This window comes from Arachis stenosperma, chromosome 4, assembly GCF_014773155.1.
Source record: "Arachis stenosperma cultivar V10309 chromosome 4, arast.V10309.gnm1.PFL2, whole genome shotgun sequence".
Classification (NCBI taxonomy): Eukaryota; Viridiplantae; Streptophyta; class Magnoliopsida; order Fabales; family Fabaceae; genus Arachis; species Arachis stenosperma.
In genome coordinates this window covers 78105221-78124759 of record NC_080380.1, presented here as the reverse complement: position 1 = coordinate 78124759, position 19539 = coordinate 78105221, and the positions used below count along the sequence as shown (strand labels likewise).

Sequence of the window (19539 nt, the reverse complement as noted above, 5' to 3'; positions counted from 1 at the left end):
TTGAACAACTTTAGTTACTGGGTAATTTAGTCAAGCAAATCAAGAATAAGTGTTGAGTGCAGAAAATTAAATGACAGAATTATAAATGACTTGAAGATAAAGAAAGCAGTAAAATGCTAGAATATAAAGAGCATAAAGATAAATTGCTAGAATGTAAATGACAGAAATGTAAATGACTGAATTGTAAAAGGGAATGGGTTGATTGATAGAAATTAAACAAAGCTATAAAGAATAAGGAAGATAAGAATGGGGAAGATTCATTGGGGTTAGGAGATATTGCTTTCTTTAGATTAATTTTAGATCATCTCATCTTCAATCATGAAACTCATTGACCTCTTGGCAATCGTGATTGATTGAATCCCAATTCCTTGGTAATTCAATCTCTCAAATCTTCATAATCAGCCAATTTCTTGGTCTAATTGCTCATGAAGAGAGATAAGCTTGATCCCTAATTTTATCACACATCCTCATAGATCCAAGTATTTGGGTAGATTTAATGTCACCATATCCAATCCCAAAAGCCAGATCTACTCAATGTGAGAAAGGATTTCAAGCATGATTTCATGTTTCCTTTTCCAAGATAATTGAATGCTAAGCATGAATAACAAAATTCTTTCTAGCAAATCAAAGAGAGATGAGGAGAAGAAGAAATTCACTAGCATTAATCCATCAAGTACAACAGAGCTCCCTCCCCCAATGAGAAGGAGTTTAGCTACTCATAGCTTAGAAGGTACAAGAGATGGAAGAAGATGAAAGTAAAGTAAAGTTAAGTAAAAGTTCCAATCCCCCTTTTCAGTACTCTTCAAGGGATATTTATACTATTCCTATTACTAGAAATAAAAAATTACAAAAGAAAAGAAAAATACAATTGAAACTAAAGGTAATAACCATTCATTAGAGGCATGTGAGTGGCGTGTGAGTGGCTTACCACGCCTAAAAGTGAAGCTGGCTTGGCGTGCCACGCCCGAATCTCATGTGGCACGCCCTAAAGTGAAGCTGGCTTGGTGTGCCACGCCCTTTTTGGTGCACATATGTTCTATTTTGGTCCAATGAGTTGGTGTGCCATGCCCAGGACTGGCGTGCGACGCTCATGGTGCAAGCAAGGTTGGCGTGCCACACCAAAAATACCAAGCGGCACGCCCATGATGATGGTTTGGGCTCGCAAGCTTGGCGTGCCACGCCCCTAGTACCAAGTGGCACGCCCATTGATGTTTCTCCTTCCTTTCTCTTCTGGACAATTGTACTGGCGTGCCACTCCTTCGACCTAGCGTGTCACGCCCATTATAATTCTTCAAACTTCCCTTCTAGTTAGAATGCCTGGCGTGCCACGCCAAGCAGTGGCGTGCCACGCCCATAATGAAGCTCTAAGAACCCTCTTCTGGAAAAGATAGTTGGCGTGCCACACCCATTGTGAAGGTTAGGGATCTTCTTTTGGAAAATAGAACTGGTGTGCCACGCCCAGCAGTGGCGTACCACACCCTTTATAGGGCTCCAAGGATTCCTTTTTGGGATAGATAGCTGGCGTACTATGCCTGGCCTTGGCGTGCCACGCCTATTGTAATTCTTCACTGACTCTCCTCTGGTCAACATAGATGGCATGCCACGCCCATAGTAATGCTCCATGACTCCTTTTTGGGAAGTATAGTTGGCGTGCCACGTCCAACAGTGGTGTGCCACGTCCAACAGTGGCGTGCCACGCCCCTTGTGTAGCTTGAGAAACCTCCTCTGGGGATCATAGCTGGCATGACACGCCTAGTCAAAGTTCTTGGCATTTGCTTGAAGTGGCACGCCCCACACACACACGCCCAACATCCTTGCTTGCTTTCTTCCTATTTTGTTGTTCTTTTCACCCGAAATCCAAGCAAAAACTCTTATCAAAGCATGTTCCTATAAACCTATGATATAACTCTTATACATGCATCAAATGAATGAGAATTAGTCACTTCTACGGCCTTTTTTGATGAGAGAAAGAGGTAGATGATGCAAGTCATCAATTATCAATCATTGATTATCAATTTTGTCATCATTCATAACATTATCATCATTTTTGCACAATTTATTTTATCCGAAAATCCGTCCACAGAAGATTACAAGTCTAATTCTCTGTCTCTAGACTCAAAAAGGAAGTATCCTAGAGATCAGAACCCATTTGAAATAGTTAAGTTGAATAAAATAAAATAAAAAAATAAAACCATTTTCTCTTGCAAAAACTGGTTTCAGGTTTGAAAGCTCTGCACCAAGACAACAAACTACCCTAATCTTAGAAAATTCACCAAAATTATATTTTCACTTAATGTATTTGAAATGTTTTAGAAATAAAATAGACTTATAGAGCTTTAAATCAGTCAAAGTCCCATAGAAAAACCATTTTTCTGGAGAGAGTTATACTGATTATAAATTTACTTTCAAAAATTGGTTTTGCTGTCAAAACAACTAAGAGCTCTATTTTTAAAACGAGCACAACTTCTTCTAAAAGTTTTATGAAAGTCTGAAATTTCTACATAAATAAGAAAATAGTCCCAGTCTCAATGTCGTTTTGGTCCCACTCAAAATTATGGTTAGGATTGGGAGATATAAGCTTGGAAAGTTGCTGGTTTGATTATACAGCAACAGAAAATCAGCTTTAAAGTAAAAAACTTCAAAATTTATATCTCCTAATCCAACCGTTAAACTTTAATTAAATTTTGTAGAATTGATCTACACATCAAATAGAGTCAAGAAAAATTAATTTTATCCAATTGTGATCGTTAGATCGTTCCCAAAAAGCGTCTGAAACTGCTGCCAGAAAACCAGATTATGCAGAATTTTGCCAAACCTCAACTTTCAAAACATTTCAATCCCGACCCCTTTAAAACTTATCAAATCTTACCATAGTGGCTCCAAACCAACCCTAACTATATCACAACACTTCTCAACATATCAATTTACCACCTTCATCAAGTTCTCAACCCACCACACACAAATCATTATTCATTCTCAAATATTATCATCATAATTCATCACACATTCTCTTCAACTTTATCATTCAAAACAATCATCATCAATCATTTACTAGTCTCTTACATAAGATTACACATTACAACCATAATGGCATCAATCACAACATCAAGATTACTAACCTTCATACATATGAACCAATCTCAAATCAACAACATTAATAATTCAATCTTATCTTACAGTTAACTAACCTAAGTTTTCACGACACGCTATTTTATAGTTACGAGAAACCGAAACCATTCCTTAGCCGATTCCTCCCCTAAGCTCAGAACACCACACTTAGCGCTATTCCGTAAAAACTCACAACCTTAAAAGTGCACCCAACAGCAAGCTTAGCTACCACAACCTAAAGTCAAGCTTCCAACACCACCAATGACCACCAATATGCCTCAATTTACCCATCACTTAATCTTACCAACGTAGAATTGATGTAAGACCCATCAAATTCTCAATGTAAAGTGATAAAATGTTCCATATATCTCTGACCATTACTTAAAAGAAAACTTTATTTTAAAAGAATTGAGAGATATATGAATTTCAAGTTTTATAATAAGAACAGTTAAATTATTTTGATGTGATGGCATTGCTTTATTTTTCTGAATGTATGAATAAACGGTGCATATTAGAAAAAGCCAATAGCTCTTTAAACCAAAAGGCAAGAGCAAGGATCTAAAAATCCAAAGAGTATGCTTAAGAACTCTGGACACCTTTATCTAGGGATTCTAGCAAAGCAGAATCACAATCTGAAAGGGTTGACCCAGTTAAAGTGTCTGTGGCATTTTTGTATCCGGTGGTAATATTGGAAAACAAAGTGCTTAGGGTCACGGCCAAGAATTTAAAAAGCTGTGTTCAAGAATAAAAAAGAACTAAACTAGGAGAGTCAAAAATATCATCTGGATTCTAAGTTCCTAAAGAGACCAACACTTCTTAGTTTCAATAGATAGTGAGATGCCAAAGCTATTCAGAAGCAAAAAGCTACTAAGTCCCGCTCATCTAATTGAAACTGAGCTTCATTGGAAACTTTGATATTTATTGTATCTTACCCTTCTTTTTATACTACTTTGTTTTTAATTGCTTGGGGACAAGCAACAATTTAAGTTTGGTGTTCTGATGAGCGGATATTTTATATGCTTTTGGCCATCATTTTCATATAGTTTTTAGTATGTTTTGTCTAAGTTTTATTAAGTTTTTATAGGTTTTAGTGCAAAATTCACATTTTTGGATTCTACATTGAGTTTGTGTATTTTTATGCAATTTCAAGTATTTTCTAGCTAAAATTGAGAAGTTGGAGCAAAAGTCTAATTTAGAGATAGAGAAAGCACTGCAAATGCTGTCTGGATCTGACCTCCTTGCATTAGAAAGAGCTTTTTTGGAGCTACAAAAGTCCAAATTGAGCGTTTTTAATGGCTATGGAAAGCTAACATCCAGAGCTTTCCAGCAATGTATAATAGTTTATACTTTGCTTCAGAATTGAAGGCCCAAGACTGGCATCTAATGCCTGCCTCCTGCCCTATTCTGGCGTCCAGCGTCCAAAGGAGAAGAGACCAGCGTCCAACGCCCATAAAGGACCCCTAGCCAGCATTCAACACCATAGAGACCTTCTAGCTCATGTATCTCATCAAAGCTCAGCCCAAACACTCACCAAGTGGGCTCCGTAAGTGGATTTTAGCAATAAAAGACTGTTTTACCCTTCTTAATCTAATCCTTAGTTATTTGTTTATTATTTAAGGACTTTTACACCTCCGATTAAGGGGGGACACACACTTTACACATTTTTATCATTGTATTTTCTATCAATATGAGTTTCTAAATCTCCTAGGTTGAGGGGAGAAGCCCTGCTGAATTTTATGGATTAATAAAAGTATTATTGTTTCCTTTCAATTACTGCTCGATTCTCTATTCCAAGATGTATCTTCGTTCTTTATCAATATGAATGCGTTGAACTGGCATAAGATTATCACATTCTACATGGGTTCAGAGTGAGTCTTACATCGGACAATGATGAACCACCAGCTTGATTATACATATCTTAGACGGCCATTCCACGACTTCGTTGTGGACATCTCGACACATCAATTCAGCTAAGGTATGGGGAGATTAGGGTCTTTGTGGTAAAGGCTAGAACCCAAAGGTACAACATTCTTTAATACGGAAGATTAGACCTTGTCTGTCGTATTTTGAGCAGGATCATTAAGGAGAATGGACTGCAGGAGCTTCACCCTCAATTAGAATGGATCCATACTAACCCTGGGTTTCAGATCTGGAGGAGCATTGGCGACCTCTCAACCGGCATTGATCACATACACCTACCGTAGAAGAAATCATACACAGTTAAAGAAGACAGTAAGACCAGAGTTATCCAGAAGAACAAAGCATTTCCAAGCCTTAACCATCTTCTTATCATTGCAAACATATCAACCTAGTTTAGATCTCTTTATTTCCTTTTATGCGTTTAAACAACATACCAACCTCTTCTATCCATCTAACTAAGATCTACAAGATAACCATAGCTTGCTTTAAACTACAATCCTCATGGGATCGACCCTGACTCGCTCAGGTATTACTTGGACGATCCAGTGCACTTGCTTGTTCAGTTGTACGAAAGTGTGGGAATCCGTGCACCAAACACCCATAAGGAGCAGCGTTGCTGGCGTTGAATGCCAGCCAGGGGGCAGAGACCTGGTGTTGAACGCCAGGAAGGAGCACCCTAATGGGCTTTCAATGCCCAAGAGGAGCACATAGCTGGCGTTGAATGCCAGCCAGGAGCAAGAGCTGGGCGTTCAATGCCCACAAGGGGGCAGGGAACTCGAAGTTCCTAGCCTCTCAGGATCAGTGGGTCCCACAGAGTATCCACCTACCCCACCTTCTTCTCTCTCTTACTTTCACTCTTCCCCACATACTCTTCCCTATAAACCCTAACCCAATCACATCCATATCACTTTCCAAAACCATCAGAACTCCCACCAACCCCCACCAACTTCAAATTCAAAATTTTCCACCCAATTCCCACCCATTCATTCGAACCCAACCCATCTCACCCCTATAAATAACCCCTTATACAACCTCTCCAACACACACCATTCACACACTAAAGCCCCACTTGGCCGAATTCTCCTTTCTCCTTCCATCTCCTATATTCTCTTCTCCTTCTACTCTTTTCTTCATATTTTGCTCGAGGACGAGCAAAGCTTTTAATTTTGGTGTTGGAAAAGCCTTGCATTTTGCTTTCCATTCACACTTATGGCACCCAAAGTCGAAGAATCCTCTAGAAAGAGGAAAGGGAAAGCAGTTGCTTCTACCTCTGAATCTTGGGACATGGAGAGATTCATCACCAAAGCTCATCAAGACCACTTCTATGAAGTAGTGGCAAAAAAGAGGGTGATTCCTGAAGTCCCCTTTAGGCTAAAAAAGAATGAGTACTTGGAGATCTGAAGAGAAATATGGAGGAGAGGTTGGAAAATCCTAACCAATCCTATCCAGAAGTTGAGATCTTGATGGTATAAGAGTTCTATTACAATACATGGGTCATGAAAAATCATGATACAAGCGTGAGGGCGTCTCTTGTATTTCAGCTCAGAGAATGTAAGGCTGGTGCTCCTTTTGCCAATGATGCAAGGAGACCCACATCCTTACACTAGGAGAGTCAATTTTGACTAGAGGCTGGACCAAGTCCTTTCAGACATCTGTGTGGAAGGAGCTCAGTGGAAGAGGGATGCTCAAGTTAAGCCTATCCAACTGAGAAGGCTTGACCTCAAGCTTATAGCTAGAGGATGGTTGGAATTTATCCAACGCTCTATCATCCCTACTAGCAATCGATCAGAAGTGACCTTTGACAGAGCCATCATGGTTCATTGCATCATGATTGGAAGTGAGATGGAAGTACATAAGGTAATACGTCAAGAGTTATTCAAAAAAGCTGAAAAGCCTTCCACCTTAGCAAGGTTGGCATTCCCCCACCTTATCTATCATTTATGCAATTCAGCTGGAATTTCCATAAAAGGAGACATTCCCATTGAGGAAGACAAGCCCATCACTAAAAGAAGGATGGAGCAAACTAGAGAGCCAGCACATGGGACACAGCAAGAGCATGTGGAGCTGCCTCGACAAGAAATTCCTGAGATGCCTCAAGAGATGCATTTTCCTCCGCAAGGCTATTGGGACCAATTGTACACTTCTTTAAGAGATTTAAGCTCCAGCATGGATCAAATAAAGATGGGACATCAAGAGCATTTCACCATCCTCTATGACATAAGAGAAGATCAAAGAGTCATGAGGGAAGAACAACAGAGGCAGGGGCATGAAATAGAGGAAATCAAGAACTCCATTGGATCCTCCAAAAGGAGTAGTAGCCACCATCAATAAGGTGGATTCGTTCCCTTTACTCCCCTGTTGCCTATGTTATTTTTTTCTGTTTTCCATGTATTTTATTTTATTGTCTGTTTCTAGTACATGATCATCTGTCTTTATCTCTTAAAGCTTTGAAATATTCCATGCATCTCTCACCTTGCTCAAAAGAAAAAACATTTAATTGAAAAAGAAAAGTAAGATGCATGAATTTCGAGTCATATATTAAGAATAGTTCAATTATTTGATGTGGTGGCATTGCTTTTGTTTTTTGAATGTATGAATAAACAATGCATATTTGATGTTGGAGTTAAAGAATGTTAGATCTTGAAAGAATAATGATAAAAGAGAAATATTATTGGTGATCTGAAATATCCAAAAATTGATTCTTGAAGCAAGAAAAAGCAGCAAAGAGAAAGAGAAAGAAAAGTAGCGAAAAAAATTAATCAAACAAAAAAAGAGAGAGAGCAAGCAAAAAAAGAAAGAAATAGAAAAAGCCAGTAGCACTTTAAACCAAAAGGCAAGAGCGAAAAGCCAATATCTCTTTAAATTAAAAGGCAAGAGCAAGGATCTAAGGCTTTGAGTATCAATGGTTAGGAGGGCCTAAAAGAAACAAAATCTTGGCCTAAACAGTTAAAATGAACTGCTTCCCTGACTATATGCTTGTGGTGTGAAGGTGTCAAGTGAAAAGCTTGAGACTGAGTAGTTAAAGTCGTGGTCCAAAACAAAGAGTGTGCTCAAGAACTTTGGACACCATTGGCTGGGGATTCTAGCAAAGCTGAATTACAATCCTAAGGGGGTCACCCAGTTAAGTGTCTGTGGCATTTTTGTATCTGGTGGTAATACTGGAAAACAAAGTCCTTATGGTCACGGCCAAGACTGTAAAGAATCTGTGATCAAGAATAAAAAAGAACTGAACTAGGGGAGTCAATAGTATCATCTGGAATCTGAGTTCCTAAAGATGCCAATCATTCTAAGCTTCAATGGAAAGTGAGATGCAAAGACTATTCAGAAGCAAAAAGCTACTAGTCCTGTTCATCTAATTGAAACTGAGCATCATTGAAAACTCTGAGATTTATTGTATTCTTCTACTTCTTTTTTATCCTACTTTGTTTTTGGTTGCTTGGAGATGAGCAACAGTTTAAGTTTGGTGTTTTGATGAGTGGATATTTTATACGCTTTTTGGCATCCTTTTCATATAGTTTTCATTATGTTTGGTTTATGTTTTATTAAGTTTTAGTGTAAAATTCACATTTTTGGATTCTACTTTGAGTTTGTGTATTTTAGGATAATTTCAGGTATTTTCTGGCTGAAATTAAGGAGATTGAGCAGAAGACTAGTTCAGAGACACAGAAAGGACTGCAGATGCTGTCAGGATCTGACCTCCATGCACTCGAATGACCTTTTCTAGAGCTATAGATATCTAAATGGTGCGCTCTCAATGGCTATGGAAATATAACATCCAGGTCTTTCCAGAAATATATAATAGTCCATACTTTGCTTCAGAAATAAAGGCCCAAAAATGGCATTCAATGCCAGCAACCTACCCTATTCATGGCGTCCAGCGCCCACAGGGGAGCAGCTGGCGTCTAATGCCCAAAAAGGAGAACTAGATCATGGGAGACACTCAAGCTCAGCCCAAGCACTCTCCAAGTGGGCCCCATAAGTGGATTTTCTCACTACAAGACTAGTTTATCTTATTTCTGTAATTCTTAGCTAGCAAAATAGTATATATAGACAAGAGTTCACCATAGTTTACGAAGACACTTTCCCACTTTTACGTTTTCCATTGTATTTTCAAATACCATGAGTCACTAACCTCCTAAGGTTGAGGTTAGGAGCTCTGTTGAGTTTCATGAATTAATAATATTATCGTTCTAGTTTAATATGTCTGATTTTATTCTCTTATGCTTTCTCGTTCTTCATCTCAAAAATTGAGGGTGACCCGTGACAATCATCCTTGTTGTACATGGGTTCTGTGCAAGTCCTGACCTGGATAATGTTAAACCAAAGCTAGAGATTTCATTGTGGATTCCAATAGAGTACCTCGGCAACTTTGGATATGTGACATAAAATCCCATTGACCGTGGGTAGGTGAGGTCTCTATAGCGTTAAGGCTAGAGTCAGAGAAAAAGCACTCTCTGATCTAGAAGATCTACCTTGTCTATGGCACCTTGAGTAAGATCCTGAAGGGGAATGGATTGCTTAGAGCGTTATCTTCTGCTACAGTGAAAAACCTAGACGTGGCTTGATAAGAGGACATGAGTCATTGGTATGCGAAATTGTTATCACTACTTTTCACAACTCAAATAATCCTTAGTAATGAGTCTAAAAACATGGTGCTCAATACCATGGCATAAACACAACTTCGCACAACTAACCAGCAAGTGCACTGGGTCGTCCAAGTAATAAACCTTACGCGAGTAAGGGTCGATCCCACGGAGATTGTTGGTATGAAGCAAGCTATGGTCACCTTGTAAACCTTAGTCAGGCAGACTCAAATGGTTATGGATGATATATGAATAAAACATAAAGATAAAAATAGAGATACTTATGTAAATCATTGGTGAGAACTTCAGATAAGCGAATGGAGATGCTTTGTCCCTTCCGTCTCTCTGCTTTCCTACTGTCTTCATCCAATCCTTCTTACTCCTTCCATGGCAAGCTGTATGTTGGGCATCACCGTTGTCAATGGCTACAGTCCCGTCCTCTCAGTGGAAATGTTCAACGCACCCTGTCACGGCACGGCTATCCAGCTGTCGGTTCTCGATCATGTCGGAATAGAATCCAGTGATTCTTTTGCGTCTGTCACTAACGCCCCACAATCGCGAGTTTGAAGCTCGTCACAGTCTTTCAATCATTGAATCCTACTCAGAATACCACAGACAAGGTTTAGACCTTCCGGATTCTCTTGAATGCAGTCATCAATTCTAGCTTATACCACGAAGACTCCGGTTAAAGAATCCAAGAGATATCTACCCAATCTAAGGTAGAACGGAGGTGATTGACGGTCACACGTTCATAGGTGAGAATGATGATGAGTGTCATGGATCATCACATTCATCAAGTTGAAGAACAAGTGATATCTTGGAATAAGAACAAGCTGAATTGAATAGAAGAACAATAGTAATTGCATTAATACTCGAGGTACAGCAGAGCTCCACACCTTAATCTATGGTGTGTAGAAACTCCACCGTTGAAAATACATAAGAACAAAAGTGATCATTGGCTTCGGCCCCAAAGAGGGAACTAGAAGAACCAAGATGAAAATACAATAGCAAAAGGTCTTATTTATAGAGAACTAGTAGCCTAGGGTTTACAAAGATGAGTAAATGACATAAAAATCCACTTCGGGGCCCACTTGGTGTGTGCTTGGGCTGAGCATTGAAGCATTTTCGTGTAGAGACTCTTCTTGGAGTTAAACGCCAGCTTTTGTGCCAGTTTGGGCGTTTAACTCCCATTCTTGTGCCAGTTCCGGCGTTTAACGCCGGGCATTCTTGAGCTGATTGGGAACGCCGGTTTGGGCCATCAAATCTTGGGAGAAATATAGACTATTATATATTGCTGGAAAGCCCAGGATGTCTACTTTCCAACGCCGTTGAGAGTGCGCTAATTGGGCTTCCGTAGCTCCAGAAAATCCACTTCGAGTGTAGGGAGGTCAGAATCCAACAGCATTTGCAATCCTTTTCAGTCTCTGAATCAGATTTTTGCTCAGGTCCCTCAATTTCAGCCAGAAAATACCTGAAATCACAGAAAAATACACAAACTCATAGTAAAGTCCAGAAAAGTGAATTTTAACTAAAAACTAATAAAAATATACTAAAAACTAACTAAATCCTACTAGAAACATACTAAAAACAATGCCAAAAAGCGTACAAATTATCCGCTCATCACAACACCAAACTTAAATTGTTGCTTGTCCCCAAGCAACTGAAAATCAAATAAGATAAAAAGAAGAGAATATGCAATGAATTCCAAAAACATCTATGAAGATCAGTATTAATTAGATGAGCGGGGCTTTTAGCTTTCTGCCTCTGAACAGTTTTGGCATCTCACTCTATCCTTTAAAATTCAGAATGATTGGCTTCTTTAGGAACTCAGAATCCAGATAGTGTTATTGATTCTCCTAGTTAAGTATGATGATTCTTGAACACAGCTACTTATTGAGTCTTGGCCGTGTGTCTTCCAGTATTACCACCGGATACATACATGCCACAGACATATAATTGGGTGAACCTTTTCAGATTGTGACTCAATTTTGCTAGAGTCCCCAATTAGAGGTGTCCAGGGTTCTTAAGCACACTCTTTTTGCCTTGGATCACAACTTTATTTTTTTGTTTTTTTTTCTTTTCTCCTTTTTTTCTTTCGTTTTTCTCCTTCTTTTTTTTCCTTTCTTTTTTTTTTGTATTCACTGCTTTTTCTTGCTTTAAGAATCATTTTTATGATTTTTCAGATCCTCAGTAACATGTCTCCTTTTTCATCATTCTTTCAAGAGCCAACCAATCATGAACAACAAATTCAAAAGACATATGCACTGTTTAAGCATACATTCAGAAAACAAAAGTATTGCCACCACATCAAAATAATTAATCTGTTATAAAATCTGAAATTCATGCAATTCTTCTCTTTTTTCAATTAAGAACATTTTTCATTTAAGAAAGGTGATGGATTCATAGGACATTCATAACTTTAAGGCATAGACACTAAGACACTAATGATCATAAGACACAAACATAGATAAACATAAGCATGAAAATTCGAAAAACAGGAAAATAAAGAACAAGGAAATTAAAGAACGGGTCCACCTTAGTGATGGCGGCTTGTTCTTCCTCTTGAAGATCTTATGGAGTGCTTGAGCTCCTCAATGTCTCTTCCTTGCCTTTGTTGTTCCTCTCTTATGATTCTTTGATCTTCTCTAATTTCATGGAGGAGGATGGAATGTTCTTGGTGCTCCACCCTTAATTGTCCCATGTTGGAACTCAATTCTCCTAGGGAGGTGTTGATTTGCTCCCAATAGTTTTATGGAGGAAAGTGCATCCCTTGAGGCATCTCAGGGACTTCATGATGAGTGGGATCTCTTGTTTGCTCCATCCTTTTCTTAGTGATGGGCTTTTCCTCATCAATGAGGATGTCTCCTTCTATGTCCACTCCAACTGAATAACAGAGGTGACAAATGAGATGAGGAAAGGCTAACCTTGCCAAGGTAGAGGACTTGTCCGCCACCTTATAGAGTTCTTGGGCTATAACCTCAGGAACTTCCACTTCCTCTCCAATCATGATACTATGAATCATGATGGCCCGGTCTATAGTAACTTCAAACCGGTTGCTAGTGGGAATGATTGAGCGTTGGATAAACTCCAACCATCCCCTAGCCATGGGTTTGAGGTCATGCCTTCTCAATTGAACCGGCTTCCCTCTTGAATCTCTCTTCCATTGGGCGCCCTCTTCACAAATGTCAATGAGGACTTGGTCCAACCTTTGATCAAAGTTGACCCTTCTAGTGTAAGGATGTTTATCTCCTTGCATCATGGGCAAGTTGAATGCTAACCTTACATTTTCCGGACTAAAATCTAAGTATTTCCCCCGAACCATTGTAAGCCAATTCTTTGGGTCTGGGTTCACACTTTGATCATGGTTCTTGGTGATCCATGCATTGGCATGGAACTCTTGAACCATTAAGATTCCGACTTGTTGAATGGGGTTGGTAAGAACTTCCCAACCTCTTCTCCGAATCTCATGTCGGATCTCTGGATATTCACTTTTTTTGAGTTTGAAAGGGACCTCGGGGATCACCTTCTTCAAGGCCACAACTTCATAGAAGTGGTCTTGATGCACCCTTGAGATGAATCTCTCCATCTCCCATGACTCGGAGGTGGAAGATTTTGCCTTTCCTTTCCTCTTTCTAGAGGTTTCTCCGGCCTTGGATGCCATAAATGGTTATGGAAAAACAAAAAGCAATGCTTTTACCACACCAAACTTAAAAGGTTTGCTCGTCCTCGAGCAAAAGAAGAAAGAAGAGAGTAGAAGAAGAAGAAATGGAGGAGAGGGAGATGGCTTTGTATAGGGGTGAAGAGAGTGGTAGGGTTTGGCCATTATGGTTGGGTTTGGGAGGGAAAGTGGTTTGAATTTGAATGGTGAGGTAGGTGGGGTTTTATGAAGGATGGATGTGAGTGGTGAAGAGAAAGATGGGATTTGATAGGTGAAGGGTTTTTGAGGAAGAGGTGTTGAGGTGATTGGTGAATGGGTGAAGAAGAGAGAGGGTGGTGTGGTAGGTGGGGATCCTGTGGGGTCCACAGATCCTGAGGTGTCAAGGAAAAGTCATCCCTGCACCAAGTGGCGTGCAAAAATGCACCCTTTTGCCAATTCTGGCATTAAACGCCGGGCTGGTGCCCATTTCTGGCATTTAACGCCAGCTTCTTGTCCTTTTCTGGCGTTTAACGCTAGTCTGGTGCCCCTTTCTGGCGTTAAACGCCCAGAATGGTGCCAGACTGGGCGTTAAACGCCCATTTGCTAACTTCACTCACATTTAAATGCCAGCAAGTTCTCCTCCAAGGTGTGCTATTTTTCTTTCTGTTTTTCATTCTGTTTCTGCTTTTTCAATTGATTTTGTGACTTTTCATGATCATCTACCTACAAAAATCATAAAATAACAAAGGAAAATAGATAAAATATAACATTGGGTTGCCTCCCAACAAGCATTTCTTTAATGTCAGTAGCTTGACAGTGGGCTCTCATGGAGCCTCACAGATACTCAGAGCAATGTTGGAACCTCCCAACACCAAACTTAGAGTTTGAATGTGGGGGTTCAACACCAAACTTAGAAGTTGGTTGTGGCCTTCCAACACTAAACTTAGAGTTTGACTGTGGGGGCTCTGTTTGGCTCTGTTTTAAGAGAAGCTCTTCATGCTTCCTCTCCATGGTTACAGAGGGATATCCTTGAGCCTTAAACACAAGGGATTTTTCATTCACTTGAATGATCAATTCTCCTCTGTCAACATCAATCACAGCCTTTGATGTGGCTAGGAAGGGTCTGCCAAGGATGATGGATTCATCCATGCACTTCCCAGTCTCTAGGACTATGAAATCAGCAGGGATGTAATGGTCTTCAACCTTTACCAAAACATCCTCTACAAGTCCATAAGCTTGTTTTTTTGAATTGTCTGCCATCTCTAGTGAGACTCTTGCAGCTTGTACCTCAAAGATCCCTAGCTTCTCCATTACAGAGAGAGGCATGAGGTTTACACTTGACCCTAAGTCACACAGAGCCTTCTTGAAGGTCATGGTGCCTATGGTACAAGGTATTGAAAACTTCCCAGGATCTTGTGTCTTTTGAGGTAATTTCTGCCTAGACAAGTCATCCAGTTCTTTGTTGAGCAAAGGGGGTTCATCCTCCCAAGTCTCAATACCAAATAACTTGTCATTTAGCTTCATGATTGCTCCAAGGTATTTAGCAACTTGCTCTTCAGTGACATACTCATCCTCTTCAGAGGAAGAATACTCATCAGAGCTCATGAATGGCAGAAGTAGGTCCAATGGAATCTCTATGGTCTCATTTTGAGCCTCAGATTCCCATGGTTCCTCATTAGGGAACTCATTGGAGGCCAGTGGACGCCCATTGAGGTCTTCCTCAGTGGCGTTCACTGCCTCTTCCTCCTCTCCAAATTCGGCCATGTTGATGGCCTTGCACTCTCCTTTTGGATTTTCTTCTGTATTGCTTGGAAGAGTACTAGGAGGGAGTTCAGTAATTTTCTTGCTCAGCTGTCCCACTTGTGCCTCCAAATTTCTAATGGAGGACCTTGTTTAAGTCATAAAACTTTGAGTGGTTTTGATTAGATCAGAGACCATGGTTGTTAAGTCAGAGTGGCTCTGCTTAGAATTTTCTGTCTGTTGCTGAGAAGATGATGGAAAGGGCTTGCCATTGCTAAACCTGTTTCTTCTACCATTATTATTGTTGAAACCTTGTTGAGGTCTCTGTTGATCCTTCCATGAGAGATTTGGATGATTTCTCCATGAAGAGTTATAGATGTTTCCATAAGGTTCTCCCATGTAATTCACCTCTTCCCTTGAAGGGTTCTCAAGATCATAGGCTTCTTCTTCAGATGAAGCATCCTTAGTACTGCCTGGTGCATTTTGCATTCCAGACAGACTTTGAGAAATCAAATTAACTTGTTGAGTCAATATCTTGTTCTGAGCCAGTATGGCATTCAGAGTATCAATCTCAAGAACTCCTCTCTTCTGATTTGTCCTATTGTTCACAGGATTCCTTTCAGAAGTGTACATGAATTGGTTATTTGCAACCATTTCAATTAGTTCTTGAGCTTCTGTAGGCGTCTTCTTCAGATGAAGAGATCCTCCAGCGGAGCTATCCAATGACATCTTGGACAGTTCAGACAGACCATCATAGAAGATACCTATGATGCTCCATTCAAAAAGCATGTCAGAAGGACATTTTCTGATCAATTATTTGTATCTTTCCCAAGCTTCATAGAGGGATTCACCTTCCTTCTGTCTGAAGGTTTGGACTTCCACTCTAAGCTTACTCAATTTTTGAGGTGGAAAGAACTTTGCCAAGAAGGCATTGACTAGCTTTTCCCAAGAGTTCAGGCTTTCTTTAGGTTGTGAGTCCAACCATATCCTAGCTCTGTCTCTTACAGCAAAAGGGAATAGCATAAGTCTGTAGACCTCAGGGTCAACCCCATTAGTCTTGACAGTGTCACAGATTTGCAAGAATTCAGCTAAAAACTGATGAGGATCTTCCAATGGAAGTCCATGGAACTTGCAATTCTGTTGCATTAGAGAAACTAATTGAGGCTTAAGCTCAAAGTTGTTTGCTCCAATGGCAGGGATAGAGATGCTTCTCCCATAGAAGTCGGGAGTAGGTGCAGTAAAGTCACCCAGCACCTTCCTTGCATTGTTGGCATTGTTGTTGTTTTCGGCTGCCATGGGTTCTTCTTCTTTGAAGATTTCTTTTAGGTCCTCTACAGAGAGTTGTGCCTTAGCTTCTCTTAGCTTTTGCTTCAAGGTCCTTTCAGGTTCAGGGTCAGCCTCAACAAGAATGCTTTTGTCTTTGCTCCTGCTCATATGAAAGAGAAGAGAACAAGAAAATATGGAATCCTCTATGTCACAGTATAGAGATTCCTTGAGGTGTCAGAGGAAAAGAAAAATAGAAGGAAGAGGTAGAAGAATTCGAACTTAGTGAGATAGAGTTCGAATTGTGCATTGATGAGGAGTGGTACTCCATAAATAGAACGATGTGAGAAGAGAGGAAGAGTTTTTCGAAAATTAAGTTAAAAAGATTTTAAAAACATTTTGAAAAACTTGAATTGATTTTCGAAAACTAAAAGTGGGAAAGAAATCAAGTGATTTTTGAAAAAGATTTTGCAATTAGAAATCAAAAAGATATGATTGAAAACTATTTTGAAAAAGATATGATTGAAAATATATGATTTGAAAAACAATTTTAAAAAGATTTGATTTTAAAAATTAATGACTTGCCTAACAAGAAAAGATATGATTCAAACATTAAACCTTTCTCAACAGAAAAGGCAACATACTTGAAATGTTTAATCAAATCATTAATTGTTAGCAAGTATCTTTGAAAAAGGAAAGAAATTGATTTTGAAAAAGATTTGATTGAAAAGATATGATTTGAAAAAGATTTGATTTTGAAAAACTTTGAAAACTTGAAAAAAAAAATTTGCATTAAAAACAAAATCTTCCCTCTTGTGCCATCCTGGCGTTAAACGCCCAGAATGGTATCCATTCTGGCGTTTAACGCCCAAAATGCTACCATTTTGGGCGTTAAACGCCCAGCCAGGCACCCTGGCTGGCGTTTAAACGCCAGTTTTTCCTTCTTCACTGGGCGTTTTGAACGCCCAGCTTTTTCTGTGTAATTCCTCTGCTGCATGTACTGAATCTTCAGTTCTCTGTACTATTGACTTGAAAATAGAACCAAGATCAAATAAACAATGCATGCAAGACACCAAACTTAAAATGACACACTAGACTCAACAAGAAACATAAAATATTTTTGGTTTTTATGATTTTTTAATTTTTTTGTTTTTTTTTTTTGAAAATTAAGTGGAAAAGAAAATAAAGGTATCAAAATTCTTAATGAGAATTCCAGGAATCATGCAATGTTAGTCTAAAGCTTCACTCTAAAGGAATTAGACATGGATAGCCAAACTTCAGCAGGACATTGCATTCAAGAGCTAAATTGATGAGAATCAATCAGCTTTGGTGATGATAAGATCATCACCTTGAAACACTAGAATTCATTCTTAAGAACTCTGAAAAATACCTAATCTAAGCAACAAGATGAACCGTCAGTTGTCCATAGTCGAAACAATCCCCGGCAACAGTGCCAAAAACTTGGTATGCGAAATTGTGATCACTACTTTTCACAACTCAAATAATCCCTAGTAATGAGTCCAAAAACTTGGTGCTCAATACCATGGCATAAACACAACTTCGCACAACTAACCAGCAAGTGCACTGGGTCGTCCAAGTAATAAACCTTACGCGAGTAAGGGTCGATCCCACGGAGATTGTTGGTATGAAGCAAGCTATGGTCACCTTGTAAACCTTAGTCAGGTAGACTCAAATGGTTATGGATGATATATGAATAAAACATAAAGATAAAGATAGAGATACTTATGTAAATCATTGGTGAGAACTTCAGATAAGCGAATGGATATGCTTTGTCCGTTCCGTCTCTCTGCTTTCCTACTGTCTTCATCCAATCCTTCTTACTCCTTTCCATGGCAAGCTGTATGTTGGGCATCACCGTTGTCAATGGCTACAGTCCCGTCCTCTCAGTGGAAATGTTCAACGCACCCTGTCACGGCACGGCTATCCAGCTGTCGGTTCTCGATCATGTCGGAATAGAATCCAATGATTCTTTTGCGTCTGTTACTAACGCCCCACAATCGCGAGTTTGAAGCTCGTCACAGTCATTCAATCATTGAATCCTACTCAGAATACCACAGACAAGGTTTAGACCTTCCGGATTCTCTTGAATGCAGTCATCAATTTTAGCTTATACCACGAAGACTCCGGTTAAAGAATCCAAGAGATATCTACCCAATCTAAGGTAGAATGGAGGTGATTGACGGTCACACGTTCATAGGTGAGAATGATGATGAGTGTCACGGATCATCACATTCATCAAGTTGAAGAACAAGTGATATCTTGGAATAAGAACAAGCTGAATTGAATAGAAGAACAATAGTAATTGCATTAATACTCGAGGTACAGCAGAGCTCCACACCTTAATCTATGGTGTGTAGAAACTCCACCGTTGAAAATACATAAGAACAAAAGTGATCATTGGCTTCGGCCCCAAAGAGGGAACCAGAAGAACCAAGATGAAAATACAATAGCAAAAGGTCTTATTTATATAGAACTAGTAGCCTAAGGTTTACAAAGATGAGTAAATGACATAAAAATCCACTTCCGGGCCCACTTGGTGTGTGCTTGGGCTGAGCATTGAAGCATTTTTGTGTAGAGACTCTTCTTGGAGTTAAACGCCAGCTTTTGTGCCAGTTTGGGCGTTTAACTCCCATTCTTGTGCCAGTTCCGGCGTTTAACGCCGGACATTCTTGAGCTGATTTGAAACGCCGGTTTGGGCCATCAAATCTTGGGAAAAATATGGACTATTATATATTGCTGGAAAGCCCAGGATGTCTACTTTCCAACGCCGTTGAGAGAGCGCCAATTGGGCTTCTGTAGCTCCAGAAAATCCACTTCGAGTGCAGGGAGGTCAGAATCCAACAGCATCTGCAGTCCTTTTCAGTCTCTGAATCAGATTTTTGCTCAGGTCCCTCAATTTCAGCCAGAAAATACCTGAAATCATAGAAAAACACACAAACTCATAGTAAAGTCCAGAAAAGTGAATTTTAACTAAAAACTAATAAAAATATACTAAAAACTAACTAAATCCTACTAGAAACATACTAAAAACAATGCCAAAAAGCGTACAAATTATCCGCTCATCAGTCATCTCAACATGGTGGATTACTGCAGTAGAGGAGGTTAACTTGATGAGAGGACATGAGTTAATCACTTACGGCTGCTATTGAAGGAATCAGAATGTTATTGAAGTAAACAATAAGAATAGTCAATCCAGAAAGACAAAGCATCTCCGAAGCCTCAACCGTTCTCATACCATTGATTTCTCGTCTATCTAGTAACTTTTAT

General features: G+C 39.5%; 1 non-coding gene across 1 annotated transcript; it reads left to right on the top strand.

The window, feature by feature from the left end:
* The first annotated feature begins 15771 nt into the window (after positions 1–15771).
* Positions 15772–15879, top strand: LOC130978636 (small nucleolar RNA R71). Its single transcript, XR_009086257.1, has one exon. It is a non-coding gene; the product is annotated as a small nucleolar RNA R71 (small nucleolar RNA).
* Positions 15880–19539: the final 3660 nt, after the last annotated feature.